General features: G+C 40.6%; 1 protein-coding gene across 3 annotated transcripts in view; it reads right to left on the bottom strand.

Moving 5' to 3' along the window:
- DOCK1 (dedicator of cytokinesis 1) overlaps nucleotides 1-26,725 on the bottom strand; it is a 362,095-nt gene that overhangs the window by 111,413 nt on the left and 223,957 nt on the right. The gene's annotated exons all lie outside the window — the stretch shown is intronic.

Below are 26,725 nucleotides of genomic sequence, written 5' to 3'. Positions count from 1 at the left end.
GAGGTGATGGGCTTTCCATCAGAGCTTTTAAAGCAGAGGCTGGATGGCCATCTGTCATGGATGCTTTAGTTGAGATTCCTGCATTGCAGGGGGTTGGACTAGATGACCCTCAGAGTCTCTCCCAATTCTATGATTCTATATCAGTTTTTATCCTCTGTTCCTATTACTTTTGTTATTCTTTGTTAGGCACTAACATTTAAACCATTATCCAGTGCCCAGAGGAGCAAATCTGTCTTAATATACAAAAAACCAGATGGAGAAATGGATAGGAATATAAAGTATAAAACAGTGTTTTCTTGTCCTTCTCCAAGGGTGTAATAGAAAATAGCAATATAGTTGTAGAATCTGTTCTGTTTTGTTGGTCTGAGAGTACTTGTGCTGCTGACATTGCTGTAAATGGATCGCTAATGCCAGGAAAGAGAAAAACCTTTACTGAAGCTTTAGGTAATCTTCCTTTTGAGCCACACAATAGCTGCCACATTTTAAAGAGAGATATAAGAACTTTTCAGAGAGTGAGAGGAGGGAGCCATTGAAGGGATCCTGTACAACACAAACTGCATTGGCAGAAGGTGGGAGGAAGAAAACTCTTAAGTCCTAATTCATTAGTGATATTGGCCTATACTTTTTTCTCAGTACCAAACATTTGTGATAAAATACGGATTTTATTTCATTTGCACACAAAAAACAAGTTGCCTGATGTGCTCATTAAGATTTGATAGCGGAAAAGACACACTCTGCTAAGATCAGCTGCAGTGCTAACCGGTAGGCTAAGTACGGTAGTTCCACAAAGCCCTGCTGCCTTCAAGCTCACGAGGAGACCCTCCCTGGAGTCCAAATCAGTCCTCTTCAGGCAATGAGGTGGGTCTCCTTGGAAGCCATTATTAGAACTCTCCAGGGTGCTCCCCATTATACATGATTCTGTACACTGGTACCTCGGTTTATGAACACAATTGGTTCTGGAAGTCTGTTTATAAACTGAAGCGTTCATAAACTGAAGCAAACTTTCCCATTGAAAGTAATGGTAAATTAATCCATTCCAGATGGGTCCGCGACGTTCGTAAACCAAAAATTCATAAACCGAGGTTCCACTGTATATGTGTGTGGAGCCCTGGAACAGAACCCCTGTGTAAAGGGGGAGGCACCTGTTTTTGTTTCAGTCATCTTTGCTATGGAGCAATGGCCACACTGTATTTTTGCCTTTTTCCTGGAGGACCCTCATTTAAAGCATGAAAGCAAATGAATTTGCTACTTTGTCATTTTCTCTCTCTCTTCCCTGTCTTAAATTCAAGCAATACACTGCAGCTTCCATAAATTTATGTGATGTTTCCTGCAAAGATCCCTAGTTATCCATGTAGAAGGAATGAGTGTATATGTTAAAAACAGAAATCGCTCCCTAACATCCTAGATACAGTTACTAGATCTGGCTGCTAGGAAGGCATGAAGATCACTTGAAGAAACCTGTATAGCTGCAAAGTATAACCTACATTCAGCCCTCAGGAAAACTTGTTTACTATGACAAGATTTGAAAACCAAGATGTTAACAAGTACGCACATCAGCCTGGTATATAGTAAAATAACCTTGCCTTGCCTTGCCCCTTTCTTCTTCTAGCTGGTTATGTCAGACAAGATCAGAGTATCTACAACATATGGTGCTCAAGTCATGCGCACAGAAGAAAATATTTTTAATAAACATATTTCTAAGCTGAATTTTTGTTGTATTTGCTCCCCTCCTAAAAAAAAGTAACTTCATACATTTCCCAAGATTAACTCATCTACTTTCCATAGAACAAATAATTTACATAATTTCCCCTTCGCATTTTAAAGCAACCCTATAAATAGAAATTGCTGCTATGATAACCTCAAGACATTTGAGAGTTCTTATATTAAACAGTCGTGTCAGCTTATGAAGAATGGAAAATAGTACAGTAGGTATGTACAGGCACTCGTTTTAACCAAGAACATAGATATAGCTTCTCAAATTAACAACTAGGCCCAGTTCATTCAAAGATACAGTTTACAATACATCCCAGACAAAGGCTAAGAACTAAAAGGGCAAAAATAAGAATCCATTTTTCAGGATATGCCAATTAATTTAACTGTTTTTAAACACACAAGTTCAAAGCAATTTTTAGAAAAGCTCTGCAGTGACACGTCTGCATTTTCACTCCAAAATAAAAGGTGACTGCCTGACCCTCCGGTTAAAGGTAATGTAGAAGCTCTTGTAGGAAATGATAGCCCTGCGCAACAACACAAAGGATTGAGAAAGCGCAGTATAGGATGTGCCTTAGGATTTTCAATTCAGTATTCTTCTGATAACATAAAATTGCAGTGGTGTCACTGATATAATGAAATGTGCACGATTTGTTTAAATACCGTAATTTATTTGGGGGACAGGTTTTTTTTTACACTATCAAGGTTATTACCTCATAAGGTAGTGCACATGCAAAAGGTTCTAGGTTCAAAACCCAGGCAAGACTAGGAAAAATCACAGCCATGGCTTACTTTCTGACTACGTATTTAAAAAGGGGAAACACGGTAGAAGGATATATGCTTATCTTTTGGGACTCCTGATGTCTCTTTAAGTAATCAGTGAGGATTATACATTTGCCCTGAAGTACCACATTAAATGAGTTTCAAAGAATCTCACAATCCCTATTAATTTTAAAATAGGCTGATATGTCTTACAATAATTCCCCAGTAATCAATCTGTTTTGTAGACTAGACCAGTGGTCCTCAACCTTGGGCCTCCAGCTGTTTTGAGACTACAATTCCCATCATCCCTGACCACTGGTCCTACTAGCTAGGGATCATGGGAGTTGTAGGCCAAAAACATCTGGAGGCCCAAGGTTGAGGACCACTGGACTAGACTGTTGAGCTTCTTCTAGTAGAGCTCTTTCATGCCCATTTTCATAGAAAGGACATTGAATGTTGGGCCATACACTCTTTATACAATTATTGAATCTATCAGGGATTGGGTAGCATTGCTAAAATCAAATCATTGTCTGGAAACACGGAAGAAAAACAAGTCTACCTGTGGCTTTAATCATCTTGGTTTACAAGGTTGAGGTTGCCCCCAGTTATTCACTGGTCATCACCAGGCTCCTTGAGAAGTTTTAAGTGTCAGCTAGAAACTAGTGGGAGTTTGATTGAAGTGTTGTTAATGGATAACCTTGCACCTCACCTCTCACAAACAGAAATCATTTGGGTAAAACCCAAAATCAGACGGGGTAAAAAGAAAAGTTATAGTAGCATAGACAGTTCACACACTTTGGAAGAACCTACTACTTTATGCTTATTTAAAGCAGATGTATTTCAAAATAAGAGTTGATCGATTGTCCCAGTATCTCTCCTAGAGCACAGCTACATCTATGTATTATTGCAATAATGGCTTAGTGATTCTAGATTTCTTAATTAACTATCCAGGGTGCAACAGTTTATGAAAATAAACTTAAACCCCCTATTCACAGTGGTCTAACACAAAAGTAATTTCATAGTACAGTGGTACCTCTGGTTAAGAACTTAATTCGTTCCGGAGGTCCGTTCTTAACCTGAACCACCACTTTAGCTAATGGGGCCTCCTGTGCTGCCAGAGCACGATTTCTGTTCTCATCTTGAAGCAAAGTTCTTAACCAGAGGTACTATTTCTGGGTTAGCGGAGTCTGTAACCTGAAGCGTTTGTAACCCAAGGTACCACTGTACCTGAATTAGAGTTTCAGGAGTCATGAAATATAATTTCTGCACCTGGACCTGAGCTGACTCAAAAAATGTTTCCTCGAATCCATCTACCCCTGGAAGATACTCTTCTTAATGAAGACGTCTCTCTTCCTCCTGCTCAAAGAAAGTACCAATGATCAGAATGGTAGAACAGGACCATATCACCAATTTTTTTTGGGGGGGGGGCGGTGTTCTCCAGAAAGATAATCCCTTGATGGCCTGTCTTCTTCAAAAAGGAAAGGAAAGGAAATAATAGAGTTGTAAAGGACGCTGGCTTTATCCCTTTCCCCTTGAATGCTGATACATCAAAAGGATTTCCTTTTTTAAAGGGAATATTTCATAAACAGAATGTTGATTAAGTTTAGGATGGTATTTAAAACAGGTATATGGCAAATAATAAAGAGGGTACATATTACCTTTTGGCACTAGAGCCAATCAAGTCAGTAGTCTGACAAAGGTGTCATGGTACTGGAATAAGGAAAGTAACAGCTTCTATTACAGACAATCCTCATTTTTCATGAGGGCCATGTTCCAGACCCCCATGCGCATCACCAGAGCAACAGTAAGCCTCTTCCTTCCTTTCATGACGTCTTTATGTTTTGGGCCACTTTCAGGTTCAGCACCGGGCACGTGTGTGTGATTGTGCATCATTTGGATGAGCCTAAATTGCCTGCTCAAAGTCCCAGATTTGTGAGCCATTAAGAACCTCTTTGCTGATCTGCACCAGAGTCAAGGTGTTTTGGACTCTTAGAATTGAGAGCAACAAGCAGGACATTTTGAGCGACCAAAATAGCACCTTCACACAACATCATGAGATGAAGGGAACCCCCACTAGTACATTATGTTGGCTACTATCAGGGCTTCTGTGATCTAATGCCCTAATGCTGCTAGAACAGGCATCCCCAAACTTCGGCCCTCCAGATGTTTTGGACTACAATTCCCATCATCCCTGACCACTGGTCCTGTTAGCTAGGGATCATGGGAGTTGTAGGCCAAAACATCTGGAGGGCCGCAGTTTGGGGATGCCTGTGCTAGAACATGCCCAGTGTTATGTACTGAAATAACTGTACTTAGGGAGTCCAGGAAGATTCCTCTTGATATAGCTTCTTTCTAGATTCTATTTTTGGCAAGCAGCCTAGGAACTTTAGCCAGGGGTTAGAATCTTTGATTACATGATCAGGAGCCCTACCCCACATCCAATATCTAACCATTGCAGGAGCCAATTTGCCATGGAAGAGCAAGGGTTCATGATCTCTTTAGATAGATATCTTTATTGTCATTGTCCCCTTGCGGGAGCAACGAAATTACTCGGTTGCTACACCCACTCAGATAAAGCATTCCGCATAATCCAAAATTATAAAACCTAATTAAAAACAGTAAATATAATACAAATAACAAGTAAAATAAGATGGCTTCAAAGTCCAGGCTTTCCATTTAAGGCAAAAATCGCTCTAAAGAAGAAACTGTTCCTGAGACGGCTCTGTTCCTGAGGACCCCCCCCCCCAAAAAAAAAGAAACAGGGCTTTCCTCCTCTGAAAATTAAATGCATCTTATGGTCAGGTGCGTCTTATGGAGTGAAAAATACGGTAGATACCTTTTCCATGGCCCAGTCTTCCCCTGTCTCTCAGTGAGTTGTAGAAGCAGTGTTAGAAGCAAATTACGGCATTCAGTGCTTTTATTCTTTCTACATTTTTATTCTAAAAGCACAAAAATGAATTCCTAAATGAAAAATCTATATCCTTATGCTTAAAAGAGCACAATAACTTGTGAACTGCCCTTTGCATTAATAACTAGCACCCTTTGTATTACAATATTCTTATCAGGCAAAGAAATGGATGCAGACTGACATTTATTGTGACAAAATGAATGATGTTTTTATGTGCTGAAGATCCTAAATGCTTACAGCAATCACATCACAGAATTCCATCTGCCTGGAACAGATAATGTTATATCATCTATGTATATCTGTCAAACTGTATAGTATATCTATCGGCAATAAATCTAATCATAAGTACAAAAAAGAAGCCGCTTATATAGCCATGAAGATTGGAATTGGATAAAAATTGTGAAAAAACGACTGTATAATCTATATTTTAATTTCCTTTCATTTTCTATATCTCACAGTATTTTCCCCTTTGAAATAAAGCCTAACAGGTGATAAATCACCCACCTTGTTTGGGGCATTAGGAGACTGTAGTGTTATGTTCTGCATGCCTGTTGAAGCTTATATCATTTTGTTTCACAAGTGGGGCATTACAGAGTCTTAAATCATAAAGTTGCCTCTCTTTCTGCTCTGTGGCCACTCCTGTGGCTTTGAAAATCCAATATGAGGAATCATTCTCTATGGTAACTTCTGTAGCTGCAAGCAAAGCAATTTAGAAAACACTTTTATGGGAGCAGTTTCTACATAGTACTTGTAACAAATTGCTTTGCAGTGACAACATTTACAAAATATGCAGTTTAAGTAATACAAATGGGTTATCAAATTAGCATGATGTAAACAGATAGAAAAGTAGTTTCCCATCAACAAATCCATTATAAACTAGTACAAAACAGGATTATTTACCCAGCATCGTTGCATTCCTGCTAATCTGGCACGAAGTTATTACAGCTCAAGCTTTAAATGCAAGTCACTCAAATCTTCTAGCGTAATTTACTAATGTAAAACATGTTGTCTATTTTATAAGGGTAGGAAGATGGAAGAAATAACTTTGCTGGGGGGGGGGAGTGAGAACAGGAACGGTTTGTGGAAGGATTGCTCCATTTTTGGTGAACCTTTCCCCTCTTAGTCCCGGCATCACAGCTTGAACCCACTGAAGTGCCACTGGACCATCAGAAGTGGCTTGCCTTCTTTGACAGAAATAATCTTATCCACTATGGAATAGTCTAATACCGGTACCCATTTCTTGATATTGCAAGTACTTCTGTAACAGCTTGAGTCAGTGGCAATGGCATTATTTCTTTAAAAAGAATAATCACAGGTACGGTACTTCGTAGGTGCATTCCTCCAGGCAGAAGCCATTTATCTAGTGTGATTTATGCAAGCTTGTCATGCTGCATTTTAAATAAGTTAAAATGGCTTTTATAATTGTGAGAGCAAAATAATTGAAGGCACTGTATCATAATGTCAAGTAACTTTTTTTATTATAATCTCCGACCAGAAATCTACAGGTTAAGTAAAGAATTGAAAGCACGACCATTTCATCAGCTCAGCTCCATCTGGTTCCTTCCCTTCCTGAACTGTTTCCATTACAGTTGATTGTTCTAAGAACTGCTATTTAATTGAGGATTGGTATTATCTGAGTTTGTTTCCCTCCCTTCCCTTCCCTTCTCTTCCAATCCCTTTTTCTTCTTGTGTTGTGTCTTGGAGCTATTGGGCTAAAGAAGGAATAAAAATAAATTAAATTTGTGTTTGCTGTATATTTTCTCACACATTTTCAGGAAATGACTGGGTACCTTTCAAATGGCTAGAACACTTTGTGGATAACTTTTGAAGTTGGAGAAAATATAATAGCATTGTAAGCTAAAGAACAGCTTGGTCTCTGAAATGCTCACAGACATCTAAAATGCTCACAGATCAGCTAAACACAGACATCATACAGCCTTTATTCAAAATAACATGAAATGCCTATCATCAGAGGCTTCATAACGGAAGCAGGGATCTTCTGCTTGTCTCCTAGTGAACTGATTCTTCTCCCAGAGAGACAGACACCTTGATTGCATATAGAATTGTTTTTAATTTACTAGCCGTTTCAAATCTCCTGAAAAATAGAAGCAATCAGCTCTACTACTCAGTGCAAACAACTCAGATTAATCCTGCAGCTACCCACTTGAAACATTCCTGCCAAGAAGTCTGTGAATGGTAGTGCGAGAAGTGAATACATGAAGCTTTCTGTACATCTCTAGGAAAACCATAAAACTTCAAGGGTTTGTTACTAAAGATACAAATCCAAAACCTTTAAATGTTTTCCCATTTGGTTATTCCTAATTTCTAAACACCAGATTGCAGAAATTGTTATACCTTGCCAACCGTTTCTGCGCCACTGAATAAAACCATGCTTTGCCAGGTATCAAATAACGAGGAAGGAGGAGTGTAAAAAAGCCAATGAATTCCAGAGGGCAACCTCTTAGATAGGCCATGTCTTGGGTATTTACAGAGCTGGTGTAAGAAATTGAACAGCCAAGAGCACACTACCCTACTTCTTGCCTTCCCCTTCTTCCTGATAGCAACCCTGCCTCCCCCTCGGCCTTATCTTCTGCAGCGTAACTTCTTTTTGTTGTTTTGTCACAATGAATTTTATTATAGTTGTTACTTTCAGCCTTTCAGACAAAATGTGTGCACACCAAATAACCTTTTAGCCCCATAAGGTATGCGGCCAAGGGTGGAACAGCTACCAGACATAATAATGCAGAGAAAGCTGTTCCATTTAAACATAAGGTCACATGTGAGCTTTGTTCTCTTGCATCCTTTGAACTAGCTGTGATATTTCTGTACCACATGTGATCTCCTCCAGAACAACTCACCAAATACATGCACTTCCCTCCCAGGTGCTACAAACCCCCCCCCATCTTAGCGCTCTTCCCCCCCCCCTCTCTCTCTCTCACACACACCCTCTTGCTGCCACCATCACCAGGAAATAAGACAGGCATCTGAACCTGGGCTGGCTTTCTCCCACTAAACAAACCACAACCAGCAAGCAAAGAATAAACCTTGGTTACACATCATGGTTTGTGAAAGAAACTATAAGCATGGGCTTGGAATAATGTCACAATAAACCAGACTCTGGCTTGTTTATCCATGACTTGGCAATAGTAGAGGAAGCAGAACTTTTCAGCAGTGTATTTGTGACCACAGTGGGGGCAGATAGAAGTACTGTACATGTCATTGTCTTTGGGGAGGTTTACCCCACCCATATCTGCCTCACCCACCACTGGAATGCAGCACTTGGGTCAAAACAAACAACAGTTTGATTAAATAAATGTTCTGTTTCCTTGCACTTTAACACCTCTCATTTCAAATCAGTCAACTAGATGCTATGAATAAGCTGCAAGTCTGTTTTGTTTGCTCAACACATATAAATTGATCTCACCTCCTTGCGATAAAGATAGTTCACCGGACATATAAAGCAGTACTTAATAGTCTTTGATAAAACAAGACAAACAACACACTTCTTTTGTTCAGCCAGCATCAGTCAATGGTAGCATCTTAAGGTTTGGTTACCCCATTTCACCATTTCTTCCTTTGTTAATTACTGGCATGTGCCCATTTTACAGGCTAATGTTAAGTGCTGATAGCCTGGCCCTTTTAGCTTTTTCCAGCTAAACACATTTAGTCTTAAAAATGTAAATGTTACCTTACTAATATTTCATTTTGGGACTACTTGTAGAGAATCACATGGGCATTTATAGGGATGAGCACAAGCTTCGTTTCATGTTTACCAGTTGCCTTGACAAGGATCAAAAATAGTATTATGTGTTAACTGGAAGGGGGATGGTGAGAGCATTTGAATAGCTGCTTTAAGTACTATTTTGGTTAGCAACCGTATTATGTTTGTCTCCTTGTATGAATTCGTAATCACAGAAAAAGTATGTAATAATTGCTTTGAAAATGGAGTACTTCAAAACAAAGAGCACAATCCTAAGCAAGTCAAATCAGAAGGAAATCAATGGCACTTAATTCTGGAAAGTGGCATAGGATGGCACCCTGAAGGTCACAATTAAAAAGAGGAAGAGTGTAGGACTATTGATGAGGAAGTGGTAAGAGGCAAAAGTCTCAAGTGATAGAAAAAAGAATGAAATGGGAGTGAAGCAGAAAACAGGACTAATCCAGGATGTGTCAGTCTATGGCACATATAATGCCAATGTATGGTGGTCATTTCATTATGCGTCACATAAGGCATGCAATTAGCACACTTCTTTCCAGTACTGTGACAAGAACTATTACCGTTGTATTATAGTGTTGAGTGGCATCAGATACAGGTTCTTTGGCGTACACTTTGATGTGGGTTCAAACACACACCTTGTAATGCATTGAAGATAACAGTTGCATAAGATGGAAACACCTGAGACTTGGAAACAGCAACAACCCTAGATTTTGACAAAGTTCTGGAACTGATGCTACTTTGGACACTCAATGCCAGTAACTCAATGCTTAGCTGGGGATAGGAGCTGTAGCTCAGTGGTAGAACATATACTGGTAGTTTTCACGCAAAAGCTCCCAGGTTCAGTTCCTGATGTATCCAGGTAGGGCTGGGAAAAACTTGTGCCTGAAATCCTTCAGAGCTGCTGCCAGCCAATGTCCGCAATACTGAGATAGATGGACCAATTGCTTGACTTGGTACAAAATAATTCCTATGAGGCAGAAAAAGCAAAAAGTATGACCCTATTTGTTGAATTCTTAAAGCTATAAGAACAATCTCAAAAGATGATGCTGGGAAGATTCTGCTCCAGCCTGCAGTTTTTGGCTCATGCAATACTGCAAGGTTCTTTAATTCCCCATGCTATCTATATGAAACCACTGGTTAAGGTCATTGAAGGATATGGTTGAAGTGCTGTTTGTACATTAATGATACCTAGCTTTGTTACTCATTTTCATCTGGTTCAGCTGTGGTGTTTAAGGTTCTAAATAGATGTCTAGGTTCATGATGAACTGAAAGAAGGTGAATAACAGGCATCCCCAAACTTCAGTACCGTCTATACCAGGCACCCCCAAACTTCGGCCCTCCAGATGTTTTGGACTACAATTCCCATCATCCCTGACCACTGTTCCTGTTAGCTAGGGATCATGGGAGTTGTAGACCAATACCTCTGGAGGTCCGCAGTTTGGGGGTGCCTGGTGAATAAACTCAAACTAAATCCAGATAAGATGGAGGTATTGATGGCTGGTGGTTCAGATGTCCTTGGGATAGGTGTTCTGGAGGGGCTGCACTACTCCTGATGGTGGTCAGGAGTGACCCCCCCCCCGCTTCAGTTAGGGTGGAATGTCAACTGTGTCCCCTCCTGTGTTGGAAGGATTTGGTCACTGTCATTCATGTCCTAGTAATCTCCAGAATAGACAGTGCTATGGTCTCTGCACAGGGATGCCTTTGAAAGTACTGCTATATCTTTATGAATAAGAATCATTTCAAGTTCTTGTGTTGACTCGAGAGACCTAAATGGTCTAGGGCCAGGGCATTTTAACAGCCTTTTTAAAAAGAAAGAATTTGTACCCTAGCCAAGACAACCAGGTATGGCATCATCTGATTTTTTTACAACAGCAATTGAAATAGCAAAATGGTTACTAGGTTGCAATGAAAGGACTATCCCCCCCCCCCCCGCTTTTCTTTTCTTTACAGCTACATTTTGCTCAGACATTTACATAAAGAAATAAGGCAATATACAGATGCAGTTGACACCAGGAAATTTTCATTTCACCAACTAAAATGATTTCCTATTGTTGATAACATGTTTAAAAGAATATGAAGAAAGGAGCACACAAATGTATCTCCTATTATCGTCAATCTGAACAGCTGGAAAGTATCTAACATGTGAATATAGTTACTTTGTCCAAAGCTTCCCTAAAACTGTCTTCCTCTTCTCTCCTCTATTGAAATCTTACTCAAAGGGGGGATTTCTTTCAAACTCCTTACATAATCCAAGGAGTGGAATCCTAAAAAAAAATCAGGAAAAAGTTTGGAAGCTCTTCAAACAGAGACATGGTATAGCCCATTTATGCTATTTGCTAGTCTTCTCTGGATTTGCTTCAAAACCTGAAATATGCTGCCTGTATACTTCTATTTACTGGGATCAAAAGTCTCCTGAGTTGGGCATTATGTGATGTGGAGTCTGGCACTTAGCTCTTGTGCCAGACAATCCACATCACATAATGCCCATGCAACTCTTTCAGTCACAGCCCAAACCACTCACATTCCTAAATTGTTTAGCTTAACCTCGGTGGATGTCAAGCGCAAAAACATCCTGTCGGTTTTTGTGTTCAAAACATAGAGCTGTGGTCACTCTAATAGTGCTATCTTACAAGCTGATCCTCCTACAATATTGTTCCATTTAAGTTTTCAAAGAGGAAAGGCATTTGTTTAAAAGCGCCCCTGTGTTAGCACTGTCCCATGTTAAAATTTACTGCCGCAGAGAGGAAACTTATCTATAAAAATGTTCACTCTGAACTGGTGGAAGTTAGGAACATTTTTTCCAACACCTGAAGCACTTTTGATCAAGCAACAACTTGTGTGAAAACTGATCTACACAAACCAACTCAGCAAAATAATGGTTGAATGAGCCCAAACCTCAGATAGGGAAGGAGCATGCAAAGAGCAAAACTGCTTCTGTTCTCTGGAGGAGGAACAAAGTACTGTAGCTGGAAGCTCTGCTCTGGGAGCCAATATGTTTGTGTGGTTCCACTAAGCCAGGTGTAGGAAAGTTTTTGGCCTGGTGTGCAGCACTTCCCAAATGCCCAACAACTAGCTAGCTGTCGGGCATTTGGGAAGCACTGTACAGATCACTTCCCAAGCGCCCAGGCTTTGACTTAGAATATCTTGTGAACTTGACCAGCAGAAATTCCCACTGTGCAACACAAGCATGCTGTGTGCAATGAGTTGTTAAACTCAAGCCATATCATGTATTGATTTTATAGTACCAATGGTTTAATCTTTCATCTGGGGATGCTGCCCATAGTCATCTGGACTGTTGACAATAGAAGGGAAAGAGCACAAGGGAGGAACTTCAAGAAAATGGATTAACACATGCACCTTGCTTCTACATGCAACACTAACATATTGAACAGAACATTTAACATATCAGACAAAAATACTTCAAACATTAAAAACCAAAAAGGAAACCCAACTCCTTCTACTATTGGCACCCAAAACACCAACTCTTAGCAGCCTTTTCCACATACTACTTAATCAGCCAATTTTTCTGCCAGATTCACTCAATAATCACACACTTCACTGTTTATGACAGCAAAATCACTTCAGCTGAAATGGAGAGAGATTTGTAATGAGTTGGCCAGTTCAAATGGTGTACGCACCAATATGTGGTCAATACTTCTAGAGTAAACACAGTGTGAACTCCTTGTTCCAATTGCTGCCTGGCTTGAAAATCTTCTCTGTTGGCCGAAGAAACATAGCAGAAGCTTTTTAAAAACAAAAAACCAAAAAAAACCCATAATGTGGTGGGGAAAAAACTAACCCTTTTCTATTTCTGATCTATTAAACAACAAACGATACAGAAAACTCATTACTCAAGAGAATGAGAATGCTTGTTTAGAGAGTTCCAGGCTGTCTTTTGAATCAGATGGGTCCTATAATCTTTGTTGATCCTTCTTATAATGATTACTTGTCTCTCAGATTGAATCGCAACATAAACTGAATAAATAAAGGAGGCAATTAAGAAACAAGCTATCAAGAAGGAATCTAGTATTAACAGACACATCACATTGCTTTAGCAGGCTGTGCAATGTTACCTTCCCACAGTGCCTACATAACCCAGAGTCCTACCTACTGTATATTCCTGCGTATAAGACTACTTTTAAACCCAGGGAAATCTTCTCAAAAGTCGGGGGTCGTCTTATACGCCGGGTTGTATTTCATATACGGCGAGTATATCCCAAACTCTATATTTTAACTGGAAAAGTTGGGGGTCGTCTTATATGCCCAGTCGTCTTATACGCCATAATATACGGTACTCTTCAAGAGAATGAAAGAGCTCCATTTTCAAAACAACTATCCAGTAGAACTACTAGAGAAGGAAAGGCTATTACTGTAATCCAGAAATATCATTGTTCCAACAGGATGAGAAAGCTAAAAGACTACTTATAAAGCAATGATTCAGAGGACTATATGTAGCTATATCACAGTTTCATTAAGGTAACCGAATAACTAACAACAACAACTATTAATATGACTATTACAACTATTGCAGTAGCAGCAGTATTTGGAAAAATTGAAGACTGGTTGTCTAAGATCCTACATACTTTGACTGATTCCATTGGTATGGACAAACAGCATCTCAAAACATTGTATTCCATTGGTAATATAATTGTTATAGTTATGTTTTCTGAATGCTACTTTCCAGGGTAACAAGTATTTTGCTAACATCTCATTTACCCTCACAAAACTTCACTGATGCAGCTTAAAGATTTTTTTTTTCCAAAACCACCAACTGAGCTTCATTTTATTGTGTGTGTGTGTATGTACACACAAACTAATTTTGCATAACCACCCATAAGGAAATGTCCTCTGTGTGGCTTACAAAAAATAAATGGCTAAAATAAAACATTTAACATACAATACAAAGCAATAAAAACAGCATAAAATTTGATTGAATGAAAATGAATCATAAAATTGAGAAGTCCAGATTATTATTTAAAAAATTGTTTAATAGGCCTCAAATGAATAAAAAAGTATTCATCTGGTGATGAAAAAAACATAAGGATTGCTTGGGAATGGCTATGAACTTGAATCACAAGTGGAGCAAACTGGATATATTCAGGAATTAGTAGTTAAAACTGAATGCTGTTGTGTAGCCATGCTGAACACTATGAAGCAGTTGCTTAATGTAGTGTGTGTATTAGTATACTGTGATGAGAACAATACCCGAATGCAACAATCAATATTAGAATTGATGCAACGTGTGAAAATTTGAGATGTCTGCAAGCGTCTTTGGCTCTAGCATTCAGGGTAGCTAACCTGTGGTCCTGCAGATGTTGCTAGACTAGAAATTCCATCTCCCCTGATAATTGGCCATTCTGGTTGGGGCATGACAGGAAGCACTGTTTTAGCTACCCCTATTCCAGATGATCAAGTCTCAAATGCTCCAAAAGATAAATTGTCACTCACTGCTGCTTCACTCTGGAAAGAGAAATTGCTTGTCTGCAACGTACTACAGAATGCCCAAGGAAAGAACCTGTGTTCAAGTAGTTTCAAACACAAATAAGAGTGTGACTGGAGAAAAGAAGCATGACCCCATCATAAGCAAGAGAAGGCTTGTGAGTCTTTTGTGTCATTTTTTCATTTTTAAACAAAGAACTTTCAGGCCTGGTAAGGCTTACATGTAAGCATTTCAGTTTCCACTCAGGTCCCTTTGCTTACAAAATATAAATCTGCTTCACATTTTGGAAATTTGGGCCTACATCTACTCACCCTGATGCTCTTGCAACATAAAATTTGTCTAGTTTAGTAGAGGAAAGAACAATCTGTGACAGTTCTGCAAGTTCTTTGTTGTTGTTGTTGTTCAAAATGCTTAAGACATAGAGCAGGTTTAAAGCCTTTTTCCTTTAGCGCCATCATCAGAAAACTCATTTCCTTATGTTCTCTAGTAATATTCTTGGTGCATACGAATGTGAAACACTAGCACCTTTGCCTCTGATATTTCCCAGTCATTTTCACTCCTCTTGATCAGCAAAAAAGCAGTCAATATGGCAGTTAGCCAAAGTACTATAGCTTTGGAAGATTAAAACTGATTTGCCCCAAGAGGAGGCAATCTTGCAGTTCATTTTCTTTTGGATATAATTTTCCATCTACTTTCTTAATGGCCTCATAGATGTAAGTATTAAGGAATAAATTTACTTTCACTTAAAAAAAAATATGGGCATAGAAAACCTTGCCAGTTTATTTCCCCACTAATTTTAACCCCCTCCCCCAGCACAATATCCTATATTTGCAAGGAAAATGCATATTTTTATTGAAAATCTTAAATTGGGTCTCTTTTCTGAAAGATGGAAGAATGCTTAACATACTTTGTTGTTAAAATCACAGAGCAAGTCAAATTAGGAGCAACTTGTATTAAAATTACAGCCTCAAGTTATACAGAACTCTTCCTTAAGATCAGGGTGTTTGAATAAAGGAGGGGGGACAACACAAGGTTGGTCATGATATCTAGCTTAGCTTCTTTGTCTATAGAATTTTCCAGTCCTGAGAGGAAAAAAAGAAAGCACTGGCATACTTAATTAGGCAATCGTTAGAATAATAGAAATGGAAATAATCTCGGCAGTTGTCTAGTCCATCCTCAGGGCAAAATCTGCAATGCAGGATACAACTGCAGCATCCTGGACAGATGGCCTTCTAACCTCTGCTCAAATACCTCCAGTGGAGGAGAGCCTGCCACATCCTGAGGCAGTTTTCTCAATTTCTGAACAGCTCTTACTCTTAAGATGTCTTTTCCTAATTCTGAGCTGAAATCCGCTTCCCAACTGGTTCTACTCCGGCCCTCTGGAGCAATGAAGAACAAAACTGGTTCTTCTCCTGTGTGACAGCCTATCAGATATTTTAAAAGCTGCTTCCATGTCTCCCCCTTTATCTTCTCTTCTCCATGCTAAACATACCAAACCCATTCAACATTCCCCATAGGACTTTGTTTCCAGGCTCCTCACTATCTGGTTCCACTCTTCTGCACACATTCCAGTAGGTCAATTCCCTTCTTAAAATATAGTACCCAGAACAGACTAGTGCAGAACTGAGTGATGTTGAGACAATGTGTCCCTCAATGCAGCCTAAATTAGGGCTAAGCTATATGCCAGAGTTAGGGACCCAGGTGGCGCTGTGGGTTAAACCACAGAGCCTAGGTAGGGCTTGCTGATCAGAAGGTCGGTGGTTCGAATCCCTGCGACGGGGTGAGCTCCCGTTGCTCGGTCCCAGCTCCTGCCAACCTAGCAGTTCGAAAGCACGTCAAAATGCAAGTAGATAAATAGGTACCACTACAGCGGGAAGGTAAACTGCGTTTCCATGTGCTGCTCTGGTTTGCCAGAAGCGGCTTTGTCATGCTGGCCAAATGACCTGGAAGCTATACGCTGGCTCCCTCGGCCAATAATGCGAGATGAGCGCGCAACCCCAGAGTCGGTCACGACTGGACCTAATGGTCAGGGGTCCCTTTACCTATATGCCAGAGTTACTAGCTACTGAGAATCACTATGTAGGTCACTGGAATTTTATACTGCCCCCACTTCCCACCTACATGTATAAGCAAGCAACATATGGGTCCGGGCCTTATCTACCTACACTGCTTTCTTTCTAAACATGCAATCTGGCCTGCCATTATAAGCAACCAGTATACTGCAATCTGTGTTTGGTGAGGAGAGGGGAGGAGGCAAAAGATTTCCCTATGCAAATTTATCTCCAACTAAATTTCAACTGATGCAGTTGAATCCAGACTGGTGTGTGTCTTTATATATGTGGGAACTCTGCCCATGTTTTCTAATTTCCTCATTATTTCTATCATCAATACAAGAACCTATTACCAGATAAGAATATGGTGTTTGGAGTGAAGGAAGATGGTGTGAATAAACTCTGATTATCTCTGATTTTGTGAACAAATCCTAATATTCTGACAATCTGAATGGTAATAACAGCACTTAATTTCCTGTGCCATGATGCCAAGGAAGGGCAACAGTAAATGCAACAAACATCTTTTTTTTGTACAATTCCTGTACAGTGGTACCTCTGGTTAAGAACCTAATTCGTTCTGGAGGTCTGTTCTTAACCTGAAACTGTTCTTAACCTGAGGTACCACTTTAGCTAATGGGGCCTTCCGCTGCCGCCACCGCGCGATTTCTGTTCTCATCCTGAAGCAAAGTTCTTAACCCGAGGTACTACTTCCGGGTTAGCAGAGTCTGTAACCTGAAGCGTTTGTAACCTGAAGCGTTTGTAACCCAAGGTACCGATATAGTGAAAATTGCCTCTGGAAAAACAAAAAAAGTATTGCAGCCACTTTTCAGAAATAGCTAGTACCTGATAATGACTTATGATAAACTTTCTGAAGCAGTTCTATTTTAATTTAACACATTTGCCTCTATTTAATTACTTAGTTCACACCATAGCTTTTCTAAGTAACAAACACATCAACACGTTCTTGCTCCTGACACTTGCTATGACAGAGTGAAAAATAGCAACGCTTGCTATGTGACTAACACCAGTTCAATGGCTTGCTTTATATAAATAAAGAACAAACTCTTGCAAAGCTTCACTTAATTCAGAGGTATTCAAGCTGATTTTGCAACAAAAAAACAACCATATTCAGAAGCTTGACATACCAGATCGGGGTAGCTCCAGGGAGGTTGGGAGTGCATTCCCAAATAGCTCACCATTAACCCCCTTTTGCAGTATCCCTGTGGTGATCAAAAGCAAAGGCACTTTCCACATCCTCAGTGCTTTTCTTTATCATCTATATCAGGAATGAGGAATGGGAAACCTGTGGCTCACAATATGTTGTTTGACTATAACTCTCATTACCCTGACCACTGGCCATATTAAAAGGTAAAAAAGGTAAAGGACCCCTGGATGGTTAAGTCCAGTCAAAGGTGACTATGGGATGTGGTGCTCATCTTGCTTCAGGCCGACGGAGCCGGCATTTGTCCCCAGACAGCTTTCAGGGTCATGTGGCCAGCAAGACTAAGCCACTTCTGGCACAATGGAACACCATGATAAAAACCAGAGCGCACGGTAACATCGTTTACCTTCCTGCCATATATGGGCCAATGGCTGAAATAAATTACCTACCTACCTACCTACCTACCTACCTACCTTCCTGCCACAGCAGTACCTCTTTATCTACTTGCACTGGCGTGCTTTTGAACTGCTAGGTTGGTAGGAGCTGGAAGAGATAGGAGCCACGGGGATTCGAACCACTGACCTTCCAATCGGCAACCCCAAGAGACTCAGTGGTTTTGACCACAGAGCCACCCATGTCCCATATTAACTGAGGCTAAAAGACATCCAATAACATATGGAGGGCCACAGGATCCCCACACCTAATCTACTATATATTTTTGAAAGTCTGTCTGTCTGTCCTCTCAAGTTCAGAATCCTCTTGAGGTATCATCACCTAACTTTGCATGAGGATTTCCAAGGTGGAGGCAGCAGTTGTTGACATTCAGATGCTGGCTGTCACTTTGAATCAAGATGGAAGAGCAAAACATTACTTTGGTGTGGCTTCACCCAATTTTTGGTGTGATGGGTCCAAACTCAAAAAATTAAACTCACAAATTAAACTATCAATTTAAAAAATACAGTGTTCTTTGGTTTATAAAAATTCTCAGGCCAACCAATATATAAAGAACAGTATCAGATAGCTTGTTAATTCCAGTATTGTAAGATTGACTCAGTTGCATGCTGTTTTTCAAGGAGGTGAATATTAACTATGACCTATTTATTTTAAATACAAATCTACTCAATAAGACAATATTTCAGGGGAAACATTTCACCTCAATTCCTCTGCTGAAACTATTTCCTGTAATTTTCAATAAAAAATAAAAAATAATAATACTGTAATAATAATACTGTAATAATAATAATAATAATAATAATAATAATAATAATAATAATATATTTATACCCCACCTATCAGGCTGGGTTTCCCCAGCCACTCTGGGCGGCTTCCAACAAAATATTAAAATACAGTAGTCCATCAAACATTAAAAGCTTCCCTAAACAGGGCTGCATTCAATAATGATGTTGAAATCTTTGCTGACTAGGACTAAACAAAAATTATTTACATTAACTTTTTAATAACAAGATATCTGCATTCCTCCACTCTCTAGCATTAAATGTACAGTGAACTAAATTTGCATGACAATATTTTCCTTGACTTAGGGCTCATCCACACTTCTGCTTGGCCTGCAGGTTTCCCTGGGGAAACCCACTCTTTACCACTAAATCAGAACAAATGTACTGTAAATCAGGTTTTCTGCAGACTGATGTTTGCTCCAATTCAGCCATAAAGAGCAGGCTTCCAGGGAAAGCAGTGGGGCAAATGGAAAAGCACTTGGAGTCGTGCTTAAAAAGCACAGGACTGTGAAAAATCTCTTCGACCTCTGCTTTTCTAGGCACAGGACAAGCAAAGTTTGGGCAAGCCCTGAATCTGAATGAAGTGCTGGGTATATTACAGATGCCCATCTTCCCAGATAGCATGTTTCTCAAGTTATTTTAGCAAAATATTTCCTGAAAGTGTCATCTACTGCCATATAATGCAATTAAGTAAGTGGGGCAGAAGAAGCCTCCCTTTGTTAAATGATGTTGAAATCTTTGCTGACTAGGACTAAACAAAAATAGAACAATAGCAATTCATCTGGAAATACTCATACCAGGGAACATAGTTTAGATAAAGGGCTCAGGTCCCTTAGGAACAAAAATGCTCAGAGATTCTCCTGCCCCACCAATACAAGTCCAGTTGTCCTGAACCCCTGGCCTACCTGGCAGTATGTCAAGTCTAAGTCCAGGGATCAAGACACACAAGCCAAGTCCAAAGGTCAGAAAACGCAGCCCAGGGTCAGTTCAAGTAGCCAAGTCTGAAGTCCATCAGTCAGAACACAATCCAGAGTCAAACCTGAAGCACACTCCATGAGCATCCAAGCCAAGCTCCATCAACATGAGCAGTTGAGCAGACATAGCACAGCACCTCAGCTCTGCTTCCCTTTCATACTTTGCATGCTGATTGCAGCACCTGGGCTTGATGAGGAAAGTGACCCTCACCTGTTCTGAGCCTACTCCAGCTGAGGAATCACACACCTCCTCCCAGAGCTAATGAACCCCACCAGGCCAACAAGGGAGCTGGGCTGTGGGCCTTTACCTGCCTCAGCCTCCTAGAGTGCCACTCCTGCTACTCCCTATGCCTCAGAGCCCACCTTGTTCATTGGGCATAGCTGCCAAGTTTTCCCTTTTCTCACGAGGAAGCCTATTCAGCATAAGGGAATTTCCCTTTAAAAAAAGGGAGAACTTGGCAGCTATGTCATTGGGACAGGGGCCCCTCTGGCTCTGGGTCCTGCTGCTCTGGGTCCTGCGCACTAACTTCCATTCCTTCACTATCCTCTGTCACCCTGTGAGTACTTCTTTCCCCATCCCCTGCTTGCTCCAGTCCTGGCTACACCCCTTGCTGGGATCCTCTTTTTCCTCTTCCTCCTCCCCGCCGTCCTGCCAGTTCATGACACCAGTAGATTTCTGCAAAACCACCACCTTGCTGTCATCAACAAACCCACAGTTTTCTGTATTATTATGGTGAAATGGGGTTTATCTGTAAATATTCCACAACAAAAGTATTTCAGAATTTAAGCTGCACTCGATTTGCTTATTACCATTTTAGCAGAACAAGCATTGACAATAATAAAAAGTACCAGGGAATGTGACTAAATAAGATCAACTAGCAGTTGAGCTCTCCAGCAATACAGACACAAAAGATCCTATATAAAAAGAAGGGATATCCTTGGGAAGTTCACTGAACTAAAGAACACTTTAATTTTATAGATCTCATTAGCTTCATAAAATACATTTAACATTCAGAAGGTCTTGAAAATATTATACCTTCCATAAATCTTTGAGAAGAAATCACTAATGAACACAGAGGCTTCCAACTCCATTTCTGTGATCACCTCATTGATTAATTCTCTGCAGAAGCACAAAAATATCAGATTGTGTAGGATGCATTTTATTTAGAAGTCAGTTCCCCCCCTGCTTTTTCAAGTTTTAGAAATGTTACAGCTGCTGGTTTTCCCTGCAAAGCATATTTTTACTCTCATTTATCCTTCACATTTCAAGTTCATTCTTTACTTTCATTTCTAGTTCAATTAGCAATCGATGCAGTCCTGTTATGGGAAACCCTGATGTGTCTTGGAAGCTTGGAGCAGAGATGTTATGCTAGTTTTATCCAGCACGTGAGTCACTATTGCTGATTGGGGAGGATGGGAGGGAATTTGCTGCACCTACCAGTGTGTTTGCATTGTGCCAGTCTCCCTGGTGCCTTGCCCCTCTCCTTTTCGGTAAGCAACAGCAACCCACCTGCTGGGAAGCTAGCGTACTGGCTCTGCCCCACCTGGCAAGCTGCTTCTGCCTCCATCTTGACATTAGCACTGTTGGGCAAGCTTCCCAGGACAGCTTTTCTATTACTGATCCTCTTCTGCAATATAGTATAATGTCATAGGAATGTGCTGGGTGCATTCTGGGACAAACCTTTTGGCTGCATGGGCCATATCTGTCAGGTGAGTGGGGCTGCTCACCTGCCTATCACTCGGTATCACAATGACATCATGTGCAATGTGCTTTGAACTCCCAAGATCGGGGCTTCAAGCACCTTGCAAGGCACTACTAAAAGGGAGGCTCTTTTCCCGTTGTTTCAGCAGAGAATCTCATGAATTTTGCATAGAAGCTCCTGCTAAAACAATGAGGGAAGTGGGCCATTCCGTGAAAAATGAGCCTGATTAGAAAAAAATTATTTTTAAAATATACTTATTTTACTTATAGTTTCATTAACTAAACATATTAAAGTTCAATATTCCAAAGGAAAAAAGAATTTGAAATTATTTTTTTTCATGAGAAATCTGAGCTTGAAGTTTCAGTATCATTTTTCTGATTGTGTAGCTTAATTTTGTTCATTTAGGTTGGCATTATTTTTTAAAGATAAACAAAAATTGTGGTTGTCATTGTTGGTATATTATTAAAGTGAAGAACTTTGTCTACACATTGGACTTGAAAATTTTTAAATAGGTAAGTTATTTCTATTTTATTTTTATTATTGAATGGGATGCTGTTTCAGTGTCCCACCCGTGACAGCAAAAGGTACAAAAGTTTATTTTGTGATAAAACTAATTTATAGGTTATGTTTGTTTTATTGTGGGAGTATGTATTAGAGTATAACACACCTATCAATAATAAAAATGCAGTTAATTAATGTAAACACCATGAAATTTTAATAATTCTTTTTCTGTCCCACCCGTGACAGTTTTCAACTTGTTTTACTGTTGTAGCTTGAGTTAGTGATTTCAGCAAATGATTTCAGCTCTCTGCAGACAGGAGACAGATTCCTCATGTAACAATTCTTTATTCTGGCAAACAAGACTGAGGGACTGAGGAGAGGGGAACTAGCTAGAAAGGGATACATTTTGGAGGGAACAATCTCAAGCAATCACAAAGCTGCCTTTTGGTGGAAACCAATAAGACTAAGGCGCCAAATGCAGCTGCTTGAATGAATCAATAGTAGCTGTTCCTTCTGGAACATAAAGGCAGTTACCGTTACTTTACCCTAGTACGAATACATACAGTAATACAGATAATATAACCTTTGAATCAATACACAAAATGGGAAAGACTACATCTGCAGAACGTATGAGAAAGCTGCGTGAAAAACTAAAACAAGATAAAAACGAATGTGAAAGCTTCAAAGAAAAGGAGAGGGTCAGAGATAAGAAGAGGCGAGAAAAGTTGGTAAAGAATTTGTCTGCAAAATCACTTATGGAATACAGACGGAAAGAAACTGAGCGCAAAAGAAAGTACAGACAAAAGATAAAAGAAAAAAATCTAGGCCAATTGGCGACACTACTATTCCAGAGATTGGGTCATTTAAATGCCCACAATCTCTTGGAAAGGCTGTTACCAAAGTTAAGAGAGTGTTGCCATTAAGTCCACGGAAAAGAATAAAGAATAGCCATGTTACGAAAGCTTGTGTATGAGAGTTCACCTCAAGCGCCAAAACCACTACAGTGGTACCTCGGGTTACGAACGCGATCCGTTCCGGGTCGCAGTTCGTAACCCGAAAAGTTCGTAACCCGAAAAGGGCCCAAACCGCCTTTTGCGCATGCGCGCGCGGCAAAATACTTCCCGGTTTGCGAAGTTCACAACCCGAGGTACGACTGTATATGATAAAAGCCCTAAACAGAACACCAAAAGTTCTATTATTTCACAAGATAATATCTCAAAGGTCCATGAGTTTTATAATTCAGATGATATTAGCAGGCAGGCACCAGGATTTAAGGATGTCAAATCTATTAAAGATCCGACAAGTGGAAAAAGAATCAAAATCCAAAAGCAGCATATGAATATGACAGTCCAAGAGGCCTATGCCTTATTTAAGATTGCATAGCTGCCAAGTTATCCCTTTTTTTAAGGGATTTTCCCTTATGCTGAATAGGCTTCCTCGCGAGAAAAGGGAAAACTTGGCAGCTATGAGATTGATAATCCAACAGTTGAAATCAGCAAATCAAAATCAAGAAAATATTTTTTTAATAGATTTTAATTTTAGTACAATGGAACCTCGGTTTACGAACACAATTGGTTCCAGAAGTCTGTTCTTAAACCGAAGTGTTCGTAAACCGAAGTGAACTTTCCCATTGAAAGTAATGGGAAGTTGATTAATCCGTTCTAGACGAGGAAAAACACCCCCTAGAACGGATTAACCGCTTTGCTCCGATGCTGCAGCCGCGAAAGCGGTCCCGGCCTCCGCAAAGGCATCGGAGCAAAGCCCCAGCCTCCGGAAGGCATCGGAGCCGGGACTTCGCTCTGATGCCTTTGCGGAGGCCGGGGACCGCTTTCGCGGCTCCCCGGCCTCCGCAAAGGCATTGGAGCGAAGTCCCGGCTCCGATGCTTTCCGGAGGCCGGGGAGCGTTTCCGCGACTGGGCTGTGCAGCCGCGAAAGCAGTCCCCGGAACGCTCCCCGGCCTCCGGAAGGCATCGGAGCCGGGACTTCGCTCCGATGCCTTTGCGGAGGCCGGGGAGCCGCGAAAGCGGTCCCCGGCCTCCGCAAAGGCATCGGAGCGAAGTCCCGGCTCCGATGCCTTTGCGGAGGCCGGGGAGCACTTTCGTGACTGCAGCCCAGTCACGGAAACGCTCCCCGGCCTCCGCAAACGCATCGGAGCGAAGCCCAGCCTCCCCGAAGGTATCCGACGCTCCGATGCCTTTGGGGAGGTTTGGCCTTTGCTCCGATGTCTTCGGGGAGGCCGGGCCTTCGCTGCGGGCCTCCAGGAGGCATCGGAGCGAAGGCCCGGCCTCCCCGAAGGCATCGGACGCTCAGTAGACCTCCGGCACCTCGGTTTACTAACTTCCGGGTTAGGATAGTTCGTAAACCGAAAGTTCGTAAACCGAGGTGTTCGTAAACCGAGGTACCACTGTAAATACAACATTATACTTTGTAGGCTATGGTAGATAGTAAGTATAGTAATAGCAAAAGGTTTTTTGTAATTATTCTATTTTTAACAACCTTAATTGTATGTTAAATCAAGTGTATGCCAGACGCGTCCCACCCGTGACATTTCATTGTCCCACCCGTGACAGCATTTTTTCCTTAATTTTGTATCATTAAATTTCTTAACCTGGATTTCTGATTGCATAGTTGTAACCAATAAACATTGATTTAAACAAATATGCTGAGTTTATAATTGATTCACCTCCCAACTCACAGAGTTTTTCCATAAATCAAACTTATCTCAAGCCCCATGTCCTTTTTTTGTCCCACCCGTGACAATACTTTAACATTTAATAAAATTGTCAAAAATATCCATAAAAATAATAAAAAATTAGTAAAATGTTCAGTATCTTATTAAGAACATAGTTCAAATTTTGGTTGTTAATTTTTATGTATATTTACATTCTTACACATGTGTGAATACCAAAAAACATGGTCCAAGTGTCCCACCCGTGACAATGGAATGGCCCAAATGTTCCTTTTAGTGGGAGCTTTTGATCCATAACTCTTCATGATTCAAGGATGGGTGGGTATCAGAATCTACTGCTGAAAAGGCAGCCTCTCCTCCCCCTGCCCTGCTCCCACTCACATGTTTAATTGGGATTAAAACTCTGTTGGTTAGAGTTTGGTGCTGATAATGGCCTGGTTGCAGGTTCAATCCCCATAATGGACAGCTGCATATTCCTGCATTGCAGGGGGTTTGACTAGATGATCCTCACGGTCCCTTTCAACTCCATGATTCTATATCATTGGAAGGGTGGTGGAGGGAAGAGGAATGGCAACTGTTCCCTCCCCCACTCAAATTTAGATGATACAAGATATTGAGGATGCCTGAGAAGCCTGGCCCACTCTCTTAAGTGTACTCTAGAGATTGTGGCACAACCTTCTACAGCACACAAGGTATCTTTGGAAACCAATTCAATTTAGAAAACCTTAGCTAAATATCGAAACCATGAAAACCTCTCCAGTAAAGCGCAACAGGTTAACATCAAAATAAAATAAATCTTAATGAATAAATTAGCAATATACTCAAAATCGTATTCCCCCAATAATGATTTTGGAAATTACTGAGGCTCAGATTAAAGCTCACTTCTATCTTAGCCGTATGCTTGAGATCCTCAAAAATGCCCTTCTACATCCCATTGAATCTTTTTTCCCCCTTCTGCTCTGTCCTCACTTGACCCTCATCGAACCAAGTGAAATGTGGGAGCCTCTAAAATGCCGGTAAGATTGAAGACATTGAGAAAGTGATAAGCTAATAGCTGTAGATTCAGCATGGCCATCCACAGACTTAACAAGAAAGGCAAGTTCCAGTACACCAAGGAAACAGGTGCCGTGCTCAAATGACACCAGACCCTGTCCAAAGGGCAGAAGAATGCTAAATACTATTCTGTGGGGTGGGGAGATGCATGAGGGAAGCAAAATGATCAGATGAATCACAGCCTCATATGCGTTCTGCCTTTAAAAAACAACTAAACTTTAATTCTCTTCTAAATTCATTTTATTTTATTCATTCTAAATTTATTTTAGAAATAAAACTATATGATTTTTCATTTGAAAGGGGTTTTCTTTTTTGCCATTTGTTGTTGTTGTTTAGTCGTTTAGTCGTGTCCGACTCTTCGTGACCCCATGGACCATAGCACGCCAGGCACTCCTGTCTTCCACTGCCTCCCGCAGTTTGGTCAAACTCATGTTCGTAGCTTCGAGAACACTGTCCAACCATCTTGTCCTCTGTCGTCCCCTTCTCCTTGTGCCCTCAATCTTTCCCAACATCAGGGTCTTTTCCAAGGATTCTTCTCTTCTCGTGAGGTGGCCAAAGTATTGGAGCCTCAGCTTCACGATCTGTCCTTCCAGGGAGCGCTCAGGGCTGATTTCCTTAAGAATGGATAGGTTTGATCTTCTTGCAGTCCATGGGACTCTCAAGAGTCTCCTCCAGCACCATAATTCAAAAGCATCAATTCTTCGGCGATCAGCCTTCTTTATGGTCCAGCTCTCACTTCCATACATCACTACTGGGAAAACCATAGCTTTAACTATACGGACCTTTGTCGGCAAGGTGATGTCTCTGCTTTTTAAGATG

Source organism: Zootoca vivipara, chromosome 5 (assembly GCF_963506605.1).
Source record: "Zootoca vivipara chromosome 5, rZooViv1.1, whole genome shotgun sequence".
NCBI classification, from domain to species: Eukaryota; Metazoa; Chordata; class Lepidosauria; order Squamata; family Lacertidae; genus Zootoca; species Zootoca vivipara.
Note: the sequence above shows the minus strand (reverse complement) of the source record. Positions and strands in the feature narration are given on the sequence as shown.